Source organism: Chiloscyllium punctatum, chromosome 4 (assembly GCF_047496795.1).
Source record: "Chiloscyllium punctatum isolate Juve2018m chromosome 4, sChiPun1.3, whole genome shotgun sequence".
NCBI lineage: Eukaryota > Metazoa > Chordata > Chondrichthyes > Orectolobiformes > Hemiscylliidae > Chiloscyllium > Chiloscyllium punctatum.
The window spans coordinates 147,946,520-147,971,637 of NC_092742.1; positions in this window are offsets into that span (position 1 = coordinate 147,946,520).

Genomic DNA, 25,118 nt, shown 5'->3' on the forward strand with positions numbered 1-25,118 from the left:
TGAATGAGTCAGGTTGAATCAGAGGGGCTGAATCAGTGGGGCTGAAACAGAGGGTGAGACAAGAGGGGCTGAAACAGAGGGGCTGAAACAGAGGGCGAGAAACAGATGGGCTGAATCAGAGGGGCTAAATCAGAGGGGCTGAATCAGAGGGACTGAAACAGAGGGGCTGAATCAGAGGGGCTGAAACAGAGGGGCTGAAACAGAGGGGCTGAATCAGAGGGGCTGAAACAGAGGGGCTGAATCAGTGGGGTTGAAACTGAGGGTGAGAAACAGAGGGGCTGAAACAGAGGGCGAGAAACAGAGGGGCTGAAACAGAGGGCGAGCAACAGAGGGGCTGATTCAGAGGTGCTGAAACAGAGGGGCTGAATCAGCGGAGCTGAAACAGAGGGCGAGAAGCTGAGGGGCTTAAACAGTGGGCGAGAAACAGAGGGGCAGAAACAGAGGGCGAGAAACAGATGGACTGAAACAGAGGGGCTGAAACAGAGGGCGAGAAACAGAGGAGCTGAAACAGAGGGCTAGAAACAGAGGGGCTGAAACAGAGGGGCTGAAACAGAGGGGCTGAAACAGAGGGGCTGAAACAGTGGGGCTGAAACAGAGGGCGAGAAACAGAGGGGCTGAAACAGAGGGCGAGAAACAGAGGGGCTGAATCAGAGGGGCTGAAAAAGAGGGGCTGAAACAGAGGGGCTGAATCAGAGGGGCTGAAACAGAGGGCTAGAAACAGAGGGGCTGAATCAGAGGGGCTGAAAAAGAGGGGCTGAAACAGAGGGGCTGAAACAGAGGGGCTGAATCAGAGGGGCTGATTCAGAGGGGCTGATTCAGAGGGGCTGTAACAGTGGGGCTGAATCAGCGGAGCTGAAACAGAGGGCGAGAAACTGAGGGGCTGAAACAGAGGGCGAGAAACAGATGGGCAGAAACAGAGGGCGAGAAACAGATGGGTTGAAACAGAGGGGCTGAAATAGAGGGCGAGAAACAGAGGGGCTGAAACAGAGGGCTAGAAACAGAGGGGCTGAAACAGAGGGGTTGAAACAGAGGGGCTGAAACAGAGGGGCTGAAACAGTGGGGCTGAAACAGAGGGCGAGAAACAGAGTGGCTGAAACATACGGGCTGAAACAGAGGGGCTGAAAAAGAGGGCGAAAAACAGAGGGGCTGAAACAGAGGGCGAGAAACAGAGGGGCTGATACAGAGGGGCTGAAACAGAGGGGCTGAAACAGAGTGGCTGAAAGAGAGGGGCTGAAACAGAGGGGCTGGATCAGTGGGGGAGAAACAGCGGGGCTGAAACAGAGGGGCTGAATCAGAGGGGCTGAAACAGAGGGCGAGAAACAGAGGGGCTGAAACAGAGGGCGAGAAACAGAGGGGCTGAAACAGAGGGGCTGAATCAGAGGGGCTGAATCACAGTGGCTGAATCAGAGGGGCTGAATCGGAGGGGCTGAAACAGAGGGTGCGAAACCGAGTGGCCGAAACAGAGAGGCTGAAACAGAGGGGCTGAAACAGAGGGCGAGAAACAGAGGGGCTGAATCAGAGGGGCTGAATCAGAGGGGCTGAAACAGAGGGGCTGAATCAGAGGGGCTGAATCAGAGGGCGAGAAACAGAGCGGCTGAAACAGAGGGCGAGAAACAGAGGGGCTGAAACAGAGGGCGAGAAACAGAGGGGCTGAAACAGAGGGGCTGAAACAGAGGGGCTGAATCAGAGGCGCTGATTCAGAGGGGCTGAAACAGAGGGGGTGAATGAGTGGGGCTGAATCAGAGGGGCTGAATCAGAGGGGCTGAAACAGAGGGTGAGAAACTGAGGGGCTGGAACAGAGGGGCTGAATCAGAGGGGCTGAAACAGAGGGGCTGAATCAGAGGGGCTGAAACAGAGGGGCTGAAAGAGAGGGGCTGAATCAGAGGGGCTGAAACAGAGGGGCTGAAACAGTGGGGCTGGAACTGAGGACGAGAAACAGAGGGGCTGAAACAGAGGGCGAGAAACAGAGTGGCCGAAACAGAGAGGCTGAATCGGAGGGGCTGAAACAGAGGGTGCGAAACAGAGTGGCTGAAACAGAGAGGCTGAAACAGAGGTACTGAAACAGAGGGCGAGAAACAGAGGGGCTGAATCAGAGGGGCTGAATCAGAGGGGCTGAAACATAGGGGCTGAATCAGAGGGGCTGAAAGAGAGGGCGAGAAACAGAGCGGCTGAAACAGAGGGCGAGCAACAGAGGGGCTGATTCAGAGGTGCTGAAACAGAGGGCGAGAAGCTGAGGGGCTTAAACAGTGGGCGAGAAACAGAGGGGCAGAAACAGAGGGCGAGAAACAGATGGACTGAAACAGAGGGGCTGAAACAGAGGGCGAGAAACAGAGGAGCTGAAACAGAGGGCTAGAAACAGAGGGGCTGAAACAGAGGGGCTGAAACAGAGGGGCTGAAACAGAGGGGCTGAAACAGTGGGGCTGAAACAGAGGGCGAGAAACAGAGGGGCTGAAACAGAGGGCGAGAAACAGAGGGGCTGAAACAGAGGGCGAGAAGCAGAGGGGCTGAATCAGAGGGGCTGAAAAAGAGGGGATGAAACAGAGGGGCTGAATCAGAGGGGCTGAAACAGAGGGCGAGAAACAGAGGGGCTGAAACAGAGGGGCTGAAACAGAGGGGCTGAATCAGAGGGGCTGATTCAGAGGGGCTGATTCAGAGGGGCTGTAACAGAGGGGCTGAATCAGCGGAGCTGAAACAGAGAGCGAGTAACTGAGGGGCTGAAACAGAGGGCGAGAAAGAGATGGGCAGAAACAGAGGGCGAGAAACAGATGGGTTGAAACAGAGGGGCTGAAATAGAGGGCGAGAAACAGAGGGGCTGAAACAGAGGGCTAGAAACAGAGGGGCTGAAACAGAGGGGTTGAAACAGAGGGGCTGAAACAGAGGGGCTGAAACAGTGGGGCAGAAACAGAGGGCGAGAAACAGAGTGGCTGAAACATACGGGCTGAAACAGAGGGGCTGAAAAAGAGGGCGAAAAACAGAGGGGCTGAAACAGAGGGCGAGAAACAGAGGGGCTGAAACAGAGGGGCTGAATCAGAGGGGCTGAAACAGAGGGCGAGAAACAGAGGGGCTGAATCAGAGGGGCTGAAACAGAGGGCGAGAAACAGAGGGGCTGAAACAGAGGGCTAGAAACAGAGGGGCTGAAACAGATGGGCTGAAACAGAGGGGCTGAAACAGAGGGCGAGAAACAGAGGGGCTGAAACAGAGGGGCTGAAACAGAGGGCGAGAAACAGAGGGGCTGAAACAGAGGGCGAGAAACAGAGGGGCTGAAACAGAGGGGCTGAAACAGAGGGGCTGAATCAGAGGGACTGATTCAGAGGGGCTGAAACGGAGTGGCTGAATCAGCGGAGCTGAAAAAGAGGGCGAGAAACAGAGGGGCTGAAACAGAGGGCGAGAAACAGAGGGGCTGTAACAGAGGGCCAGAAACAGAGGGGCTGAAACAGAGGGCGAGAAGCAGAGGGGCTGAATCAGAGGGGCTGAAACAGAGGGTGAGAAACAGAGGAGCTGAAACAGAGTGCGAGAAACAGAGTGGCTGAATCATACCGGCTGAAACAGAGGGGCTGAAACAGAGGGGCTGAATCAGAGTGGCTGAAACAGAGGGGCTGAAACAGAGAGGCTGGAACAGTGGGGGAGAAACAGCGGGGCTGAAACAGAGGGGCTGAATCAGAGGGGCTGAAACAGAGGGCGAGAAACAGAGGGGCTGAAACAGAGGGCGAGAAACAGAGGGGCTTAAACAGAGGCGCTGAAACAGAGGGGCGAAAACAGAGGGCGAAAAACAGAGGGGCTGAAACAGAGGGCGAGAAACAGAGGGGCTGAAACAGAGGGCGAGAAACAGAGGGGCTGAAACAGAGGGGCTGAAACAGAGGGGTGAAAACAGAGGGCGAGAAACAGAGGGGCTGAAACAGAGGGCGAGAAACAGAGGGGCTGAAACAGAGGGGCGGAAACAGAGGGGCTGAATCAGAGGGGCTGAATCACAGTGGCTGAATCAGAGGGGCTGAATCGGAGGGGCTGAAACAGAGGGTGCGAAACCGAGTGGCCGAAACAGAGAGGCTGAAACAGAGGGGCTGAAACAGAGGGCGAGAAACAGAGGGGCTGAATCAGAGGGGCTGAATCAGAGGGGCTGAAACAGAGGGGCTGAATCAGAGGGGCTGAATCAGAGGGCGAGAAACAGAGCGGCTGAAACAGAGGGCGAGAAACAGAGGGGCTGAAACAGAGGGCGAGAAACAGAGGGGCTGAATCAGAGGGGCTGAAACAGAGGGGCTGAATCAGAGGCGCTGATTCAGAGGGGCTGAAACAGAGGGGGTGAATGAGTGGGGCTGAATCAGAGGGGCTGAATCAGAGGGGCTGAAACAGAGGGTGAGAAACTGAGGGGCTGAAACAGAGGGGCTGAATCAGAGGGGCTGAAACAGAGGGCGAGAAACAGAGGGGCTGAATCAGAGGGGCTGAAACAGAGGGGCTGAATCAGAGGGGCTGAAACAGAGGGGCTGAAAGAGAGGGGCTGAATCAGAGGGGCTGAAACAGAGGGGCTGGAACAGTGGGGCTGGAACTGAGGACGAGAAACAGAGGGGCTGAAACAGAGGGCGAGAAACAGAGTGGCCGAAACAGAGAGGCTGAATCGGAGGGGCTGAAACAGAGGGTGCGAAACAGAGTGACCGAAACAGAGAGGCTGAAACAGAGGGGCTGAAACAGAGGGCGAGAAACAGAGGGGCTGAATCAGAGGGGCTGAATCAGAGGGGCTGAAACAGAGGGGCTGAATCAGAGGGGCTGAAAGAGAGGGCGAGAAACAGAGCGGCTGAAACAGAGGGCGAGAAACAGAGGGGCTGAAATAGAGGGCGAGAAACAGAGGGGCTGAAACAGAGGGGCTGAAACAGAGGGGCTGAATCAGAGGCGCTGATTCAGAGGGGCTGAAACAGAGGGGCTGAATCATTGGGGCTGAAACAGAGGGCGAGAAACAGAGGGGCTGAAACAGAGGGCGAGAAACAGAGGGGCAGAAACAGAGTGCGAGAAACAGAGGGGCTGAAACAGAGGGGCTTAAACAGAGGGCGAGATATAGAGGGGCTGAAACAGAGGGCGAGAAACAGAGGGGCTGAAACAGAGGGGCTGAAACAGAGGGGCTGAAACAGAGGGCGAGAAACAGAGATGCTGAAACAGAGGGCGAGAAACAGAGGGGCTGAAACAGAGGACGAGAAACAGAGGGGCTGAAACAGAGGGCGAGAAACAGAGGGGCTGAAACAGAGGGGCTGAAACTGAGGGGCTGAAACAGAGGGCGAGAAACAGAGGGGCTGAAACAGAGGGCGAGAAACAGAGGGGCTGAAACAGAGGGGCTGAAACAGAGGGGCTGAAACAGAGGGCGAGAAACAGAGGGGCTGAAACAGAGGGCGAGAAACAGAGGGGCTGAAACAGAGGGCGAGAAACAGAGGGGCTGAAACAGTGGGCGAGAAACAGAGGGGCTGAAACAGAGATGCTGAAATAGAGGGGCTGAAACAGAGGGCGAGAAACAGAGGGGCAGAAACAGAGTGCGAGAAACAGAGGGTCTGAAACAGAGGGGTTGAAACAGAGGGCGAGATATAGAGGGGCTGAAACAGAGGGCGAGAAACAGAGGGGCTGAAACAGAGGGGCTGAAACAGAGGGGCTGAAACAGAGGGCGAGAAACAGAGGGGCTGAAACATAGGGCGAGAAACAGAGGGGCTGAAACAGAGGGCGAGAAACAGAGGGGCTGAAATAGAGGGGCTGAAACAGAGGGCGAGAAACAGAGATGCTGAAACAGAGGGCGAGAAACAGAGGGGCTGAAACAGAGGGCGAGAAACAGAGGGGCTGAAACAGAGGGCGAGAAACAGAGGGGCTGAAACAGAGGGGCTGAAACTGAGGGGCTGAAACAGAGGGGCTGAAACACAGGGCGAGAAACAGAGGGGCTGAAACAGAGGGCGAGAAACAGAGGGGCTGAAACAGAGGGCGAGAAAAAGAGGGCGAGAAACAGAGGGACTGAAACAGAGGGGCTGAAACAGAGGGGCTGAAACAGAGGGCGAGAAACAGAGAGGCTGAAACAGAGGGCGAGAAACAGAGGGGCTGAAACAGAGGGGCTTAATGAGTGGGGCTGAATCTGAGGGGCTGAATCAGAGGGGCTGAAACAGAGGGTGAGAAACAGAGGGGCTGAAACAGAGGGGCTGAAACAGAGGGGCTGAAACAGAGGGCGAGAAACAGAGGGGCTGAAACAGAGGGCGAGAAACAGAGGGGCTGAAATGGAGGGGCAGAAACAGAGGGGCTGAAACAGAGGGGCTGAATCAGAGGGTCTGATTCAGAGGGGCTGAAACAGAGGTGCTGAATCAGCGGGGCTGAAACAGAGGGCGAGAATCAGAGGGGCTGAAACAGAGGGCGAGAGACAGAGGGGCAGAAACAGAGGGCGAGAAACAGAGGGGCTGAAACAGAGGGGCTGAAACAGAGGGCGAGAAACAGAGGGGCTGAAACAGAGGGTCTGAAACAGAGGGGCTGAAACAGAGGGGCTGAAACAGTGGGGCTGAAACAGAGGGCGAGAAACAGAGGGGCTGAAAAAGAGGGTGAGAAACAGAGGGGCTGAAACAGAGGGCGAGAAACCGAGTGGCTGAAACAGACGGGCTGAAACAGAGGGGCTGAAAAAGAGGGCGAAAAACAGAGGGGCTGGATCAGAGGGCGAGAAACAGAGGGGCTGAAACAGAGGGGCTGAATCAGAGGGGCTGAAACAGAGGGCGAGAAACAGAGGGGCTTAAACAGAGGGCGAGAAAAAGAGGGGCTGAAACAGAGGGGCTGGAACAGAGAGGCTGAAACAGAGGGGCTGAATCAGAGGGACGGGAAACAGAGGGGCTGAATCAGAGGGGCTGAAACAGAGGAGCTGAAACAGAGGGGCTGAAACAGAGGGGCTGAAACAGTAGGCGAGAAACAGAGGGGCTGAAACAGAGGGGCGGGAAACAGAGGGGCTGAATCAGAGGGGCTGAATGAGTCAGGTTGAATCAGAGGGGCTGAATCAGTGGGGCTGAAACAGAGGGTGAGACAAGAGGGGCTGAAACAGAGGGGCTGAAACAGAGGGCGAGAAACAGATGGGCTGAATCAGAGGGGCTAAATCAGAGGGGCTGAATCAGAGGGACTGAAACAGAGGGGCTGAATCAGAGGGGCTGAAACAGAGGGGCTGAAACAGAGGGGCTGAATCAGAGGGGCTGAAACAGAGGGGCTGAATCAGTGGGGTTGAAACTGAGGGTGAGAAACAGAGGGGCTGAAACAGAGGGCGAGAAACAGAGGGGCTGAAACAGAGGGCGAGCAACAGAGGGGCTGATTCAGAGGTGCTGAAACAGAGGGGCTGAATCAGCGGAGCTGAAACAGAGGGCGAGAAGCTGAGGGGCTTAAACAGTGGGCGAGAAACAGAGGGGCAGAAACAGAGGGCGAGAAACAGATGGACTGAAACAGAGGGGCTGAAACAGAGGGCGAGAAACAGAGGAGCTGAAACAGAGGGCTAGAAACAGAGGGGCTGAAACAGAGGGGCTGAAACAGAGGGGCTGAAACAGAGGGGCTGAAACAGTGGGGCTGAAACAGAGGGCGAGAAACAGAGGGGCTGAAACAGAGGGCGAGAAACAGAGGGGCTGAATCAGAGGGGCTGAAAAAGAGGGGCTGAAACAGAGGGGCTGAATCAGAGGGGCTGAAACAGAGGGCTAGAAACAGAGGGGCTGAATCAGAGGGGCTGAAAAAGAGGGGCTGAAACAGAGGGGCTGAAACAGAGGGGCTGAATCAGAGGGGCTGATTCAGAGGGGCTGATTCAGAGGGGCTGTAACAGTGGGGCTGAATCAGCGGAGCTGAAACAGAGGGCGAGAAACTGAGGGGCTGAAACAGAGGGCGAGAAACAGATGGGCAGAAACAGAGGGCGAGAAACAGATGGGTTGAAACAGAGGGGCTGAAATAGAGGGCGAGAAACAGAGGGGCTGAAACAGAGGGCTAGAAACAGAGGGGCTGAAACAGAGGGGTTGAAACAGAGGGGCTGAAACAGAGGGGCTGAAACAGTGGGGCTGAAACAGAGGGCGAGAAACAGAGTGGCTGAAACATACGGGCTGAAACAGAGGGGCTGAAAAAGAGGGCGAAAAACAGAGGGGCTGAAACAGAGGGCGAGAAACAGAGGGGCTGATACAGAGGGGCTGAAACAGAGGGGCTGAAACAGAGTGGCTGAAAGAGAGGGGCTGAAACAGAGGGGCTGGATCAGTGGGGGAGAAACAGCGGGGCTGAAACAGAGGGGCTGAATCAGAGGGGCTGAAACAGAGGGCGAGAAACAGAGTGGCTGAAACAGAGGGCGAGAAACAGAGGGGCTGAAACAGAGGGGCTGAATCAGAGGGGCTGAATCACAGTGGCTGAATCAGAGGGGCTGAATCGGAGGGGCTGAAACAGAGGGTGCGAAACCGAGTGGCCGAAACAGAGAGGCTGAAACAGAGGGGCTGAAACAGAGGGCGAGAAACAGAGGGGCTGAATCAGAGGGGCTGAATCAGAGGGGCTGAAACAGAGGGGCTGAATCAGAGGGGCTGAATCAGAGGGCGAGAAACAGAGCGGCTGAAACAGAGGGCGAGAAACAGAGGGGCTGAAACAGAGGGCGAGAAACAGAGGGGCTGAAACAGAGGGGCTGAAACAGAGGGGCTGAATCAGAGGCGCTGATTCAGAGGGGCTGAAACAGAGGGGGTGAATGAGTGGGGCTGAATCAGAGGGGCTGAATCAGAGGGGCTGAAACAGAGGGTGAGAAACTGAGGGGCTGGAACAGAGGGGCTGAATCAGAGGGGCTGAAACAGAGGGGCTGAATCAGAGGGGCTGAAACAGAGGGGCTGAAAGAGAGGGGCTGAATCAGAGGGGCTGAAACAGAGGGGCTGAAACAGTGGGGCTGGAACTGAGGACGAGAAACAGAGGGGCTGAAACAGAGGGCGAGAAACAGAGTGGCCGAAACAGAGAGGCTGAATCGGAGGGGCTGAAACAGAGGGTGCGAAACAGAGTGGCTGAAACAGAGAGGCTGAAACAGAGGTACTGAAACAGAGGGCGAGAAACAGAGGGGCTGAATCAGAGGGGCTGAATCAGAGGGGCTGAAACATAGGGGCTGAATCAGAGGGGCTGAAAGAGAGGGCGAGAAACAGAGCGGCTGAAACAGAGGGCGAGCAACAGAGGGGCTGATTCAGAGGTGCTGAAACAGAGGGGCTGAATCAGCGGAGCTGAAACAGAGGGCGAGAAGCTGAGGGGCTTAAACAGTGGGCGAGAAACAGAGGGGCAGAAACAGAGGGCGAGAAACAGATGGACTGAAACAGAGGGGCTGAAACAGAGGGCGAGAAACAGAGGAGCTGAAACAGAGGGCTAGAAACAGAGGGGCTGAAACAGAGGGGCTGAAACAGAGGGGCTGAAACAGAGGGGCTGAAACAGTGGGGCTGAAACAGAGGGCGAGAAACAGAGGGGCTGAAACAGAGGGCGAGAAACAGAGGGGCTGAAACAGAGGGCGAGAAGCAGAGGGGCTGAATCAGAGGGGCTGAAAAAGAGGGGATGAAACAGAGGGGCTGAATCAGAGGGGCTGAAACAGAGGGCGAGAAACAGAGGGGCTGAAACAGAGGGGCTGAAACAGAGGGGCTGAATCAGAGGGGCTGATTCAGAGGGGCTGATTCAGAGGGGCTGTAACAGAGGGGCTGAATCAGCGGAGCTGAAACAGAGAGCGAGTAACTGAGGGGCTGAAACAGAGGGCGAGAAAGAGATGGGCAGAAACAGAGGGCGAGAAACAGATGGGTTGAAACAGAGGGGCTGAAATAGAGGGCGAGAAACAGAGGGGCTGAAACAGAGGGCTAGAAACAGAGGGGCTGAAACAGAGGGGTTGAAACAGAGGGGCTGAAACAGAGGGGCTGAAACAGTGGGGCAGAAACAGAGGGCGAGAAACAGAGTGGCTGAAACATACGGGCTGAAACAGAGGGGCTGAAAAAGAGGGCGAAAAACAGAGGGGCTGAAACAGAGGGCGAGAAACAGAGGGGCTGAAACAGAGGGGCTGAATCAGAGGGGCTGAAACAGAGGGCGAGAAACAGAGGGGCTGAATCAGAGGGGCTGAAACAGAGGGGCTGAATCAGAGGGGCTGAAACAGAGGGGCTGAAAGAGAGGGGCTGAATCAGAGGGGCTGAAACAGAGGGGCTGGAACAGTGGGGCTGGAACTGAGGACGAGAAACAGAGGGGCTGAAACAGAGGGCGAGAAACAGAGTGGCCGAAACAGAGAGGCTGAATCGGAGGGGCTGAAACAGAGGGTGCGAAACAGAGTGACCGAAACAGAGAGGCTGAAACAGAGGGGCTGAAACAGAGGGCGAGAAACAGAGGGGCTGAATCAGAGGGGCTGAATCAGAGGGGCTGAAACAGAGGGGCTGAATCAGAGGGGCTGAAAGAGAGGGCGAGAAACAGAGCGGCTGAAACAGAGGGCGAGAAACAGAGGGGCTGAAATAGAGGGCGAGAAACAGAGGGGCTGAAACAGAGGGGCTGAAACAGAGGGGCTGAATCAGAGGCGCTGATTCAGAGGGGCTGAAACAGAGGGGCTGAATCAGCGGGGCTGAAACAGAGGGCGAGAAACAGAGGGGCTGAAACAGAGGGCGAGAAACAGAGGGGCAGAAACAGAGTGCGAGAAACAGAGGGGCTGAAACAGAGGGGCTTAAACAGAGGGCGAGATATAGAGGGGCTGAAACATAGGGCGAGAAACAGAGGGGCTGAAACAGAGGGGCTGAAACAGAGGGGCTGAAACAGAGGGCGAGAAACAGAGATGCTGAAACAGAGGGCGAGAAACAGAGGGGCTGAAACAGAGGACGAGAAACAGAGGGGCTGAAACAGAGGGCGAGAAACAGAGGGGCTGAAACAGAGGGGCTGAAACTGAGGGGCTGAAACAGAGGGCGAGAAACAGAGGGGCTGAAACAGAGGGCGAGAAACAGAGGGGCTGAAACAGAGGGGCTGAAACAGAGGGGCTGAAACAGAGGGCGAGAAACAGAGGGGCTGAAACAGAGGGCGAGAAACAGAGGGGCTGAAACAGAGGGCGAGAAACAGAGGGGCTGAAACAGTGGGCGAGAAACAGAGGGGCTGAAACAGAGATGCTGAAATAGAGGGGCTGAAACAGAGGGCGAGAAACAGAGGGGCAGAAACAGAGTGCGAGAAACAGAGGGTCTGAAACAGAGGGGTTGAAACAGAGGGCGAGATATAGAGGGGCTGAAACAGAGGGCGAGAAACAGAGGGGCTGAAACAGAGGGGCTGAAACAGAGGGGCTGAAACAGAGGGCGAGAAACAGAGGGGCTGAAACATAGGGCGAGAAACAGAGGGGCTGAAACAGAGGGCGAGAAACAGAGGGGCTGAAATAGAGGGGCTGAAACAGAGGGCGAGAAACAGAGATGCTGAAACAGAGGGCGAGAAACAGAGGGGCTGAAACAGAGGGCGAGAAACAGAGGGGCTGAAACAGAGGGCGAGAAACAGAGGGGCTGAAACAGAGGGGCTGAAACTGAGGGGCTGAAACAGAGGGGCTGAAACACAGGGCGAGAAACAGAGGGGCTGAAACAGAGGGCGAGAAACAGAGGGGCTGAAACAGAGGGCGAGAAAAAGAGGGCGAGAAACAGAGGGACTGAAACAGAGGGGCTGAAACAGAGGGGCTGAAACAGAGGGCGAGAAACAGAGAGGCTGAAACAGAGGGCGAGAAACAGAGGGGCTGAAACAGAGGGGCTTAATGAGTGGGGCTGAATCTGAGGGGCTGAATCAGAGGGGCTGAAACAGAGGGTGAGAAACAGAGGGGCTGAAACAGAGGGGCTGAAACAGAGGGGCTGAAACAGAGGGCGAGAAACAGAGGGGCTGAAACAGAGGGCGAGAAACAGAGGGGCTGAAATGGAGGGGCAGAAACAGAGGGGCTGAAACAGAGGGGCTGAATCAGAGGGTCTGATTCAGAGGGGCTGAAACAGAGGTGCTGAATCAGCGGGGCTGAAACAGAGGGCGAGAATCAGAGGGGCTGAAACAGAGGGCGAGAGACAGAGGGGCAGAAACAGAGGGCGAGAAACAGAAGGGCTGAAACAGAGGGGCTGAAACAGAGGGCGAGAAACAGAGGGGCTGAAACAGAGGGTCTGAAACAGAGGGGCTGAAACAGAGGGGCTGAAACAGTGGGGCTGAAACAGAGGGCGAGAAACAGAGGGGCTGAAAAAGAGGGTGAGAAACAGAGGGGCTGAAACAGAGGGCGAGAAACCGAGTGGCTGAAACAGATGGGCTGAAACAGAGGGGCTGAAAAAGAGGGCGAAAAACAGAGGGGCTGGATCAGAGGGCGAGAAACAGAGGGGCTGAAACAGAGGGGCTGAATCAGAGGGGTGGAAACAGAGGGCGAGAAACAGAGGGGCTTAAACAGAGGGCGAGAAAAAGAGGGGCTGAAACAGAGGGGCTGGAACAGAGAGGCTGAAACAGAGGGGCTGAATCAGAGGGACGGGAATCAGAGGGGCTGAATCAGAGGGGCTGAAACAGAGGAGCTGAAACAGAGGGGCTGAAACAGAGGGGCTGAAACAGTAGGCGAGAAACAGAGGGGCTGAAACAGAGGGGCGGGAAACAGAGGGGCTGAATCAGAGGGGCTGAATGAGTCAGGTTGAATCAGAGGGGCTGAATCAGTGGGGCTGAAACAGAGGGTGAGACAAGAGGGGCTGAAACAGAGGGGCTGAAACAGAGGGCGAGAAACAGATGGGCTGAATCAGAGGGGCTAAATCAGAGGGGCTGAATCAGAGGGACTGAAACAGAGGGGCTGAATCAGAGGGGCTGAAACAGAGGGGCTGAAACAGAGGGGCTGAATCAGAGGGGCTGAAACAGAGGGGCTGAATCAGTGGGGTTGAAACTGAGGGTGAGAAACAGAGGGGCTGAAACAGAGGGCGAGAAACAGAGGGGCTGAAACAGAGGGCGAGCAACAGAGGGGCTGATTCAGAGGTGCTGAAACAGAGGGGCTGAATCAGCGGAGCTGAAACAGAGGGCGAGAAGCTGAGGGGCTTAAACAGTGGGCGAGAAACAGAGGGGCAGAAACAGAGGGCGAGAAACAGATGGACTGAAACAGAGGGGCTGAAACAGAGGGCGAGAAACAGAGGAGCTGAAACAGAGGGCTAGAAACAGAGGGGCTGAAACAGAGGGGCTGAAACAGAGGGGCTGAAACAGAGGGGCTGAAACAGTGGGGCTGAAACAGAGGGCGAGAAACAGAGGGGCTGAAACAGAGGGCGAGAAACAGAGGGGCTGAATCAGAGGGGCTGAAAAAGAGGGGCTGAAACAGAGGGGCTGAATCAGAGGGGCTGAAACAGAGGGCTAGAAACAGAGGGGCTGAATCAGAGGGGCTGAAAAAGAGGGGCTGAAACAGAGGGGCTGAAACAGAGGGGCTGAATCAGAGGGGCTGATTCAGAGGGGCTGATTCAGAGGGGCTGTAACAGTGGGGCTGAATCAGCGGAGCTGAAACAGAGGGCGAGAAACTGAGGGGCTGAAACAGAGGGCGAGAAACAGATGGGCAGAAACAGAGGGCGAGAAACAGATGGGTTGAAACAGAGGGGCTGAAATAGAGGGCGAGAAACAGAGGGGCTGAAACAGAGGGCTAGAAACAGAGGGGCTGAAACAGAGGGGTTGAAACAGAGGGGCTGAAACAGAGGGGCTGAAACAGTGGGGCTGAAACAGAGGGCGAGAAACAGAGTGGCTGAAACATACGGGCTGAAACAGAGGGGCTGAAAAAGAGGGCGAAAAACAGAGGGGCTGAAACAGAGGGCGAGAAACAGAGGGGCTGATACAGAGGGGCTGAAACAGAGGGGCTGAAACAGAGTGGCTGAAAGAGAGGGGCTGAAACAGAGGGGCTGGATCAGTGGGGGAGAAACAGCGGGGCTGAAACAGAGGGGCTGAATCAGAGGGGCTGAAACAGAGGGCGAGAAACAGAGGGGCTGAAACAGAGGGCGAGAAACAGAGGGGCTGAAACAGAGGGGCTGAATCAGAGGGGCTGAATCACAGTGGCTGAATCAGAGGGGCTGAATCGGAGGGGCTGAAACAGAGGGTGCGAAACCGAGTGGCCGAAACAGAGAGGCTGAAACAGAGGGGCTGAAACAGAGGGCGAGAAACAGAGGGGCTGAATCAGAGGGGCTGAATCAGAGGGGCTGAAACAGAGGGGCTGAATCAGAGGGGCTGAATCAGAGGGCGAGAAACAGAGCGGCTGAAACAGAGGGCGAGAAACAGAGGGGCTGAAACAGAGGGCGAGAAACAGAGGGGCTGAAACAGAGGGGCTGAAACAGAGGGGCTGAATCAGAGGCGCTGATTCAGAGGGGCTGAAACAGAGGGGGTGAATGAGTGGGGCTGAATCAGAGGGGCTGAATCAGAGGGGCTGAAACAGAGGGTGAGAAACTGAGGGGCTGGAACAGAGGGGCTGAATCAGAGGGGCTGAAACAGAGGGGCTGAATCAGAGGGGCTGAAACAGAGGGGCTGAAAGAGAGGGGCTGAATCAGAGGGGCTGAAACAGAGGGGCTGAAACAGTGGGGCTGGAACTGAGGACGAGAAACAGAGGGGCTGAAACAGAGGGCGAGAAACAGAGTGGCCGAAACAGAGAGGCTGAATCGGAGGGGCTGAAACAGAGGGTGCGAAACAGAGTGGCTGAAACAGAGAGGCTGAAACAGAGGTACTGAAACAGAGGGCGAGAAACAGAGGGGCTGAATCAGAGGGGCTGAATCAGAGGGGCTGAAACATAGGGGCTGAATCAGAGGGGCTGAAAGAGAGGGCGAGAAACAGAGCGGCTGAAACAGAGGGCGAGCAACAGAGGGGCTGATTCAGAGGTGCTGAAACAGAGGGGCTGAATCAGCGGAGCTGAAACAGAGGGCGAGAAGCTGAGGGGCTTAAACAGTGGGCGAGAAACAGAGGGGCAGAAACAGAGGGCGAGAAACAGATGGACTGAAACAGAGGGGCTGAAACAGAGGGCGAGAAACAGAGGAGCTGAAACAGAGGGCTAGAAACAGAGGGGCTGAAACAGAGGGGCTGAAACAGAGGGGCTGAAACAGAGGGGCTGAAACAGTGGGGCTGAAACAGAGGGCGAGAAACAGAGGGGCTGAAACAGAGGGCGAGAAACAGAGGGGCTGAAACAGAGGGCGAGAAGCAGAGGGGCTGAATCAGAGGGGCTGAAAAAGGGGGGATGAAACAGAGGGGCTGAATCAGAGGGGCTGAAACAGAGGGCGAGAAACAGAGGGGCTGAAACAGAGGGGCTGAAACAGAGGGGCTGAATCAGAGGGGCTGATTCAGAGGGGCTGATTCAGAGGGGCTGTAACAGAGGGGCTGAATCAGCGGAGCTGAAACAGAGAGCGAGTAACTGAGGGGCTGAAACAGAGGGCGAGAAAGAGATGGGCAGAAACAGAGGGCGAGAAACAGATGGGTTGAAACAGAGGGGCTGAAATAGAGGGCGAGAAACAGAGGGGCTGAAACAGAGGGCTAGAAACAGAGGGGCTGAAACAGAGGGGTTGAAACAGAGGGGCTGAAACAGAGGGGCTGAAACAGTGGGGCAGAAACAGAGGGCGAGAAACAGAGTGGCTGAAACATACGGGCTGAAACAGAGGGGCTGAAAAAGAGGGCGAAAAACAGAGGGGCTGAAACAGAGGGCGAGAAACAGAGGGGCTGAAACAGAGGGGCTGAAACAGAGGGGCTGAAACAGAGGGGCTGAAACAGAGTGGCTGAAAGAGAGGGGCTGAAACAGAGGGGCTGGATCAGTGGGGGAGAAACAGCGGGGCTGAAACAGAGGGGCTGAATCAGAGGGGCTGAAACAGAGGGCGAGAAACAGAGGGGCTGAAACAGAGGGCGAGAAACAGAGGGGCTGAAACAGAGGGGCTGAATCAGAGGGGCTGAATCACAGTGGCTGAATCAGAGGGGCTGAATCGGAGGGGCTGAAACAGAGGGTGCGAAACCGAGTGGCCGAAACAGAGAGGCTGAAACAGAGGGGCTGAAACAGAGGGCGAGAAACAGAGGGGCTGAATCAGAGGGGCTGAATCAGAGGGGCTGAAACAGAGGGGCTGAATCAGAGGGGCTGAATTAGAGGGCGAGGCACAGAGCGGCTGAAACAGAGGGCGAGAAACAGAGGGGCTGAAACAGAGGGCGAGAAACAGAGGGGCTGAAACAGAGGGGCTGAAACAGAGGGGCTGAATCAGAGGCGCTGATTCAGAGGGGCTGAAACAGAGGGGGTGAATGAGTGGGGCTGAATCAGAGGGGCTGAATCAGAGGGGCTGAAACAGAGGGTGAGAAACTGAGGGGCTGAAACAGAGGGGCTGAATCAGAGGGGCTGAAACAGAGGGCGAGAAACAGAGGGGCTGAATCAGAGGGGCTGAAACAGAGGGGCTGAATCAGAGGGGCTGAAACAGAGGGGCTGAAAGAGAGGGGCTGAATCAGAGGGGCTGAAACAGAGGGGCTGAAACAGTGGGGCTGGAACTGAGGACGAGAAACAGAGGGGCTGAAACAGAGGGCGAGAAACAGAGTGGCTGAAACAGAGAGGCTGAATCGGAGGGGCTGAAACAGAGGGTGCGAAACAGAGTGGCCGAAACAGAGAGGCTGAAACAGAGGGGCTGAAACAGAGGGCGAGAAACAGAGGGGCTGAATCAGAGGGGCTGAATCAGAGGGGCTGAAACAGACGGGCTGAATCAGAGGGGCTGAAAGAGAGGGCGAGAAACAGAGCGGCTGAAACAGAGGGCGAGAAACAGAGGGGCTGAAACAGAGGGCGAGAAACAGAGGGGCTGAAACAGAGGGGCTGAAACAGAGGGGCTGAATCAGAGGCGCTGATTCAGAGGGGCTGAAACAGAGGGGCTGAATCAGCGGGGCTGAAACAGAGGGCGAGAAACAGAGGGGCTGAAACAGAGGGCGAGAAACAGAGGGGCAGAAACAGAGTGCGAGAAACAGAGGGGCTGAAACAGAGGGGCTGAAACAGAGGGCGAGATATAGAGGGGCTGAAACAGAGGGCGAGAAACAGAGGGGCTGAAACAGAGGGGCTGAAACAGAGGGGCTGAAACAGAGGGCGAGAAACAGAGATGCTGAAACAGAGGGCGAGAAACAGAGGGGCTGAAACAGAGGGCGAGAAACAGAGGAGCTGAAACAGAGGGCGAGAAACAGAGGGGCTGAAACAGAGGGGCTGAAACTGAGGGGCTGAAACAGAGGGCGAGAAACAGAGGGGCTGAAACAGAGGGCGAGAAGCAGAGGGGCTGAAACAGAGGGGCTGAAACAGAGGGGCTGAAACAGAGGGCGAGAAACAGAGGGGCTGAAACAGAGGGCGAGAAACAGAGGGGCTGAAACAGAGGGCGAGAAACAGAGGGGCTGAAACAGAGGGGCTGAAACAGAGGGCGAGAAACAGAGATGCTGAAATAGAGGGGCTGAAACAGAGGGCGAGAAACAGAGGGGCAGAAACAGAGTGCGAGAAACAGAGGGGCTGAAACAGAGGGGCTGAAACAGAGGGCGAGATATAGAGGGGCTGAAACAGAGGGCGAGAAACAGAGGGGCTGAAACAGAGGGGCTGAAACAGAGGGGCTGAAACAGAGGGCGAGAAACAGAGGGGCTGAAACATAGGGCGAGAAACAGAGGGGCTGAAACAGAGGGCGAGAAACAGAGGGGCTGAAATAGAGGGGCTGAAACAGAGGGCGAGAAACAGAGATGCTGAAACAGAGGGCGAGAAACAGAGGGGCTGAAACAGAGGGCGAGAAAAGGAGGGGCTGAAACAGAGGGCGAGAAACAGAGGGGCTGAAACAGAGGGGCTGAAACTGAGGGGCTGAAACAGAGGAGCTGAAACACAGGGTGAGAAAAAGAGGGTCTGAAACAGAGGGCGAGAAACAGAGGGGCTGAAACAGAGGGCGAGAAACAGAGGGCGAGAAACAGAGGGACTGAAACAGAGGGGCTGAAACAGAGGGGCTGAAACAGAGGGCGAGAAACAGAGGGGCAGAAACAGAGGGCGAGAAACAGAGGGGCTGAAACAGAGGGGCTGAATGAGTGGGGCTGAATCTTAGGGGCTGAATCAAAGGGGCTGAAACAGAGGGTGAGAAACAGAGGGGCTGAAACAGAGGGGCTGAAACAGAGGGGCTGAAACAGAGGGCGAGAAACAGAGGGGCTGAAACAGAGGGCGAGAAACAGAGGGGCTGAAATGGAGGGGCAGAAACAGAGGGGCTGAAACAGAGGGGCTGAATCAGAGGGGCTGATTCAGAGGGGCTGAAACAGAGGTGCTGAATCAGCGGGGCTGAAACAGAGGGCCAGAAACAGAGGGGCTGAAACAGAGGGCGAGAGACAGAGGGGCAGAAACAGAGGGCGAGAAACAGAGGGGCTGAAACAGAGGGGCTGAAACAGAGGGCGAGAAACAGAGGGGCTGAAACAGAGGGTCTGAAACAGAGGGGCTGAAACAGAGGGGCTGAAACAGTGGGGCTGAAACAGAGGGCGAGAAACAGAGGGGCTGAAACAGAGGGTGAGAAACAGAGGGGCTGAAACAGAGGGCGAGAAACTGAGTGGCTGAAACAGACGGGCTGAAACAGAGGGGCTGAAAAAGAGGGCGAAAAACAGAGGGGCTGGATCAGAGGGCGAGAAACAGAGGGGCTGAAACAGAGGGGCTGAAACAGAGGGGCTGAAACAGAGAGGTTGAAACAGAGGGGCTGAAACAGAGGGGCTGAATCAGAGGGGCTGAAACAGAGGGCGAGAAACAGAGGGGCTTAAACAGAGGGCGAGAAAAAGAGGGGCTGAAACAGAGGGGCTGGAACAGAGAGGCTGAAACAGAGGGGCTGAATCAGAGGGACGGGAAACAGAGGGGCTGAATCAGAGGGGCTGAAACAGAGGAGCTGAAACAGAGGGGCTGAAACAGAGGGGCTGAAACAGAAGGCGAGAAACAGAGGGGCTGAAACAGAGGGGCGGGAAACAGAGGGGCTGAATCAGAGGGGCTGAATGAGTCAGGTTGAATCAGAGGGGCTGAAACAGAGGGTGAGACAAGAGGGGCTGAAACAGAGGGGCTGAAACAGAGGGCGAGAAACAGAGGGGCTGAATCAGAGGGGCTAAATCAGAGGGGCTGAATCAGAGGGACTGAAACAGAGGGGCTGAATCAGAGGGGCTGAAACAGAGTGGCTGAAACAGAGGGGCTGAATCAGAGGGGCTGAAACAGAGGGGCTGAATCAGTGGGGTTGAAACTGAGGGTGAGAAACAGAGGGGCTGAAACAGAGGGCGAGAAACAGAGGGGCTGAAACAGAGGGCGAGTAACAGAGGGGCTGATTCAGAGGTGCTGAAACAGAGGGGCTGAATCAGCGGAGCTGAAACAGAGGGCGAGAAGCTTAGGGGCTTAAACAGTGGGCGAGAAACAGAGGGGCAGAAACAGAGGGCGAGAAACAGATGGACTGAAACAGAGGGGCTGAAACAGAGGGCGAGAAACAGAGGAGCTGAAACAGAGGGCTAGAAACAGAGGGGCTGAAACAGAGGGGCTGAAACAGAGGGGCTGAAACAGAGGGGCTGAAACAGTGGGGCTGAAACAGAGGGCGAGAAACAGAGGGGCTGAAACAGAGGGCGAGAAACAGAGGGGCTGAAACAGAGGGCGAGAAACAGAGGGGCTGAATCAGAGGGGCTGAAAAAGAGGGGCTGAAACAGAGGGGCTGAATCAGAGGGGCTGAAACAGAGGGCGAGAAACAGAGGGGCTGAAACAGAGGGGCTGAAACAGAGGGGCTGAATCAGAGGGGCTGATTCAGAGGGGCTGATTCAGAGGGGCTGTAACAGAGGGGCTGAATCAGCGGAGCTGAAACAGAGGGCGAGAAACTGAGGGGCTGAAACAGAGGGCGAGAAACAGATGGGCAGAAACAGAGGGCGAGTAACAGATGGGTTGAAACAGAGGGGCTGAAATAGAGGGCGAGAAACAGAGGGGCTGAAACAGAGGGCTAGAAACAGAGGGGCTGAAACAGAGGGGTTGAAACAGAGGGGCTGAAACAGAGGGGCTGAAACAGTGGGGCTGAAACAGAGGGCGAGAAACAGAGTGGCTGAAACATACGGGCTGAAACAGAGGGGCTGAAAAAGAGGGCGAAAAACAGAGGGGCTGAAACAGAGGGCGAGAAACAGAGGGGCTGAAACAGAGGGGCTGAAACAGAGGGGCTGAAACAGAGGGGCTGAAACAGAGTGGCTGAAAGAGAGGGGCTGAAACAGAGGGGCTGGATCAGTGGGGGAGAAACAGCGGGGCTGAAACAGAGGGGCTGAATCAGAGGGGCTGAAACAGAGGGCGAGAAACAGAGGGGCTGAAACAGAGGGCGAGAAACAGAGGGGCTGAAACAGAGGGGCTGAAACAGAGGGGCGAAAACAGAGGGCGAGAAACAGAGGGGCTGAAACAGAGGGCGATAAACAGTGGGGCTGAAACAGAGGGGCGGGAAACAGAGGCGCTGAATCAGAGGGGCTGAATCAGAGGCGAGGAATCAGAGGGGCTGAATCAGAGGGGCTGAAACAGAGGGTGCGAAACAGAGTGGCTGAAACAGAAGGCGAGAAACAGAGGGGCTGAAACAGAGGGCGCAAACAGAGGGCGAGAAACAGAGGGACTGAAACAGAGGGGCTGAAACAGAGGAGCTGAAACAGAGGGCGAGAAACAGAGGGGCTGAAACAGAGGGCGAGAAACAGAGGGGCTGAAACAGAGGGGCTGAATGAGTTGGTCTGAATCAGAGAGGCTGAAACAGAGGGGCTGAAACAGAGGGCGAGAAACAAAGGGTCTGAAACAGCGTGCGAGAAACAGAGGGCGAGAAACAGAGGGGCTGAAACAGAGAGCGAGAAACAGAGGGTGAGAAACAGAGGGCGAGAAACAGAGGGGCTGAAACAGAGGGGCTGAAACAGAGGGGCTGAAACAGAGGGGCTGAATCAGAGGGGCTGAAACAGAGGGCCTGATTCAGAGGAGCTGAAACAGAGGGCGAAAAACAGAGGGGCTGAAACAGAGGGCGAGAAACAGAGGGGCTGAAACAGAGGGGCTGAAACAAATGGCGAGAAACAGAGAGGCTGAAACAGAGGGCGAGAAACAGAGGGGCTGAAACAGAGGGCGAGATACAGAGGGCGAGAAACAGAGGGCGAGAAACAGAGGGGCTGAAACTGAGGGCGAGAAACAGAGGGCGAGAAACAGAGGGACTGAAACAGAGGGGCTGAAACACAGGGGCTGAAACAGAGGGCGAGAAACAGAGTGGCTGAAACAGAGAGCGAGAAACAGAGGGTGAGAAACAGAGGGCGAGAAACAGAGGGGATGAAACAGAGGGGCTGAAACAGAGGTGCTGAATCAGAGGGGCTGAGACAGAGGGCCTGAATCAGAGGAGCTGAAACAGAGGGGCTGAAACAGAGGGCGAGAAACAGAGGAGCTGAAACAGAGGGGCTGAAACAAAGGGCGAGAAACAGAGAGGCTGAAACAGAGGGCGAGAAACAGAGGGCGAGAAACAGAGGGACTGAAACAGAGGGGCTGAAACACAGGGGCTGAAACAGAGGGCGAGAAACAGAGGGGCTGAATCAGAGGGGCTAAATCAGAGGGGCTGAATCAGAGGGGCTGAAACAGAGGGGCTGAATCAGAGGGCCTGAAACAGAGGGGCTGAATCAGCGGGGCTGAAACAGAGGGCGAGAAACAGAGGGGCTGAAACAGAGGGCGAGAAACAGAGGGGCAGAAACAGAGTGCGAGAAACAGAGGGGCTGAAACAGAGGGGCTGAAACAGAGGGCGAGATATAGAGGGGCTGAAACAGAGGGCGAGAAACAGAGGGGCTGAAACAGAGGGGCTGAAACAGAGGGGCTGAAACAGAGGGCGAGAAACAGAGATGCTGAAACAGAGGGCGAGAAACAGAGGGGCTGAAACAGAGGGCGAGAAACAGAGGAGCTGAAACAGAGGGCGAGAAACAGAGGGGCTGAAACAGAGGGGCTGAAACTGAGGGGCTGAAACAGAGGGCGAGAAACAGAGGGGCTGAAACAGAGGGCGAGAAGCAGAGGGGCTGAAACAGAGGGGCTGAAACAGAGGGGCTGAAACAGAGGGCGAGAAACAGAGGGGCTGAAACAGAGGGCGAGAAACAGAGGGGCTGAAACAGAGGGCGAGAAACAGAGGGGCTGAAACAGAGGGGCTGAAACAGAGGGCGAGAAACAGAGATGCTGAAATAGAGGGGCTGAAACAGAGGGCGAGAAACAGAGGGGCAGAAACAGAGTGCGAGAAACAGAGGGGCTGAAACAGAGGGGCTGAAACAGAGGGCGAGATATAGAGGGGCTGAAACAGAGGGCGAGAAACAGAGGGGCTGAAACAGAGGGGCTGAAACAGAGGGGCTGAAACAGAGGGCGAGAAACAGAGGGGCTGAAACATAGGGCGAGAAACAGAGGGGCTGAAACAGAGGGCGAGAAACAGAGGGGCTGAAATAGAGGGGCTGAAACAGAGGGCGAGAAACAGAGATGCTGAAACAGAGGGCGAGAAACAGAGGGGCTGAAACAGAGGGCGAGAAAAGGAGGGGCTGAAACAGAGGGCGAGAAACAGAGGGGCTGAAACAGAGGGGCTGAAACTGAGGGGCTGAAACAGAGGAGCTGAAACACAGGGTGAGAAACAGAGGGTCTGAAACAGAGGGCGAGAAACAGAGGGGCTGAAACAGAGGGCGAGAAACAGAGGGCGAGAAACAGAGGGACTGAAACAGAGGGGCTGAAACAGAGGGGCTGAAACAGAGGGCGAGAAACAGAGGGGCAGAAACAGAGGGCGAGAAACAGAGGGGCTGAAACAGAGGGGCTGAATGAGTGGGGCTGAATCTTAGGGGCTGAATCAAAGGGGCTGAAACAGAGGGTGAGAAACAGAGGGGCTGAAACAGAGGGGCTGAAACAGAGGGGCTGAAACAGAGGGCGAGAAACAGAGGGGCTGAAACAGAGGGCGAGAAACAGAGGGGCTGAAATGGAGGGGCAGAAACAGAGGGGCTGAAACAGAGGGGCTGAATCAGAGGGGCTGATTCAGAGGGGCTGAAACAGAGGTGCTGAATCAGCGGGGCTGAAACAGAGGGCCAGAAACAGAGGGGCTGAAACAGAGGGCGAGAGACAGAGGGGCAGAAACAGAGGGCGAGAAACAGAGGGGCTGAAACAGAGGGGCTGAAACAGAGGGCGAGAAACAGAGGGGCTGAAACAGAGGGTCTGAAACAGAGGGGCTGAAACAGAGGGGCTGAAACAGTGGGGCTGAAACAGAGGGCGAGAAACAGAGGGGCTGAAACAGAGGGTGAGAAACAGAGGGGCTGAAACAGAGGGCGAGAAACCGAGTGGCTGAAACAGACGGGCTGAAACAGAGGGGCTGAAAAAGAGGGCGAAAAACAGAGGGGCTGGATCAGAGGGCGAGAAACAGAGGGGCTGAAACAGAGGGGCTGAAACAGAGGGGCTGAAACAGAGAGGCTGAAACAGAGGGGCTGAAACAGAGGGGCTGAATCAGAGGGGCTGAAACAGAGGGCGAGAAACAGAGGGGCTTAAACAGAGGGCGAGAAAAAGAGGGGCTGAAACAGAGGGGCTGGAACAGAGAGGCTGAAACAGAGGGGCTGAATCAGAGGGACGGGAAACAGAGGGGCTGAATCAGAGGGGCTGAAACAGAGGAGCTGAAACAGAGGGGCTGAAACAGAGGGGCTGAAACAGAAGGCGAGAAACAGAGGGGCTGAAACAGAGGGGCGGGAAATAGAGGGGCTGAATCAGAGGGGCTTAATGAGTCAGGTTGAATCAGAGGGGCTGAAACAGAGGGTGAGACAAGAGGGGCTGAAACAGAGGGGCTGAAACAGAGGGCGAGAAACAGAGGGGCTGAATCAGAGGGGCTAAATCAGAGGGGCTGAATCAGAGGGACTGAAACAGAGGGGCTGAATCAGAGGGGCTGAAACAGAGTGGCTGAAACAGAGGGGCTGAATCAGAGGGGCTGAAACAGAGGGGCTGAATCAGTGGGGTTGAAACTGAGGGTGAGAAACAGAGGGGCTGAAACAGAGGGCGAGAAACAGAGGGGCTGAAACAGAGGGCGAGTAACAGATGGACTGAAACAGAGGGGCTGAAACAGAGGGCGAGAAACAGAGGAGCTGAAACAGAGGGCTAGAAACAGAGGGGCTGAAACAGAGGGGCTGAAACAGAGGGGCTGAAACAGATGGGCTGAAACAGTGGGGCTGAAACAGAGGGCGAGAAACAGAGGGGCTGAAACAGAGGGCGAGAAACAGAGGGGCTGAAACAGAGGGCGAGAAACAGAGGGGCTGAATCAGAGGGGCTGAAAAAGAGGGGCTGAAACAGAGGGGCTGAATCAGAGGGGCTGAAACAGAGGGCGAGAAACAGAGGGGCTGAAACAGAGGGGCTGAAACAGAGGGGCTGAATCAGAGGGGCTGATTCAGAGGGGCTGATTCAGAGGGGCTGTAACAGAGGGGCTGAATCAGCGGAGCTGAAACAGAGGGCGAGAAACTGAGGGGCTGAAACAGAGGGCGAGAAACAGATGGGCAGAAACAGAGGGCGAGTAACAGATGGGTTGAAACAGAGGGGCTGAAATAGAGGGCGAGAAACAGAGGGGCTGAAACAGAGGGCTAGAAACAGAGGGGCTGAAACAGAGGGGTTGAAACAGAGGGGCTGAAACAGAGGGGCTGAAACAGTGGGGCTGAAACAGAGGGCGAGAAACAGAGTGGCTGAAACATACGGGCTGAAACAGAGGGGCTGAAAAAGAGGGCGAAAAACAGAGGGGCTGAAACAGAGGGCGAGAAACAGAGGGGCTGAAACAGAGGGGCTGAAACAGAGGGGCTGAAACAGAGGGGCTGAAACAGAGTGGCTGAAAGAGAGGGGCTGAAACAGAGGGGCTGGATCAGTGGGGGAGAAACAGCGGGGCTGAAACAGAGGGGCTGAATCAGAGGGGCTGAAACAGAGGGCGAGAAACAGAGGGGCTGAAACAGAGGGCGAGAAACAGAGGGGCTGAAACAGAGGGGCTGAAACAGAGGGGCGAAAACAGAGGGCGAGAAACAGAGGGGCTGAAACAGAGGGCGATAAACAGTGGGGCTGAAACAGAGGGGCGGGAAACAGAGGCGCTGAATCAGAGGGGCTGAATCAGAGGCGAGGAATCAGAGGGGCTGAATCAGAGGGCCTGAAACAGAGGGTGCGAAACAGAGTGGCTGAAACAGAGGGCGAGAAACAGAGGGGCTGAAACAGAGGG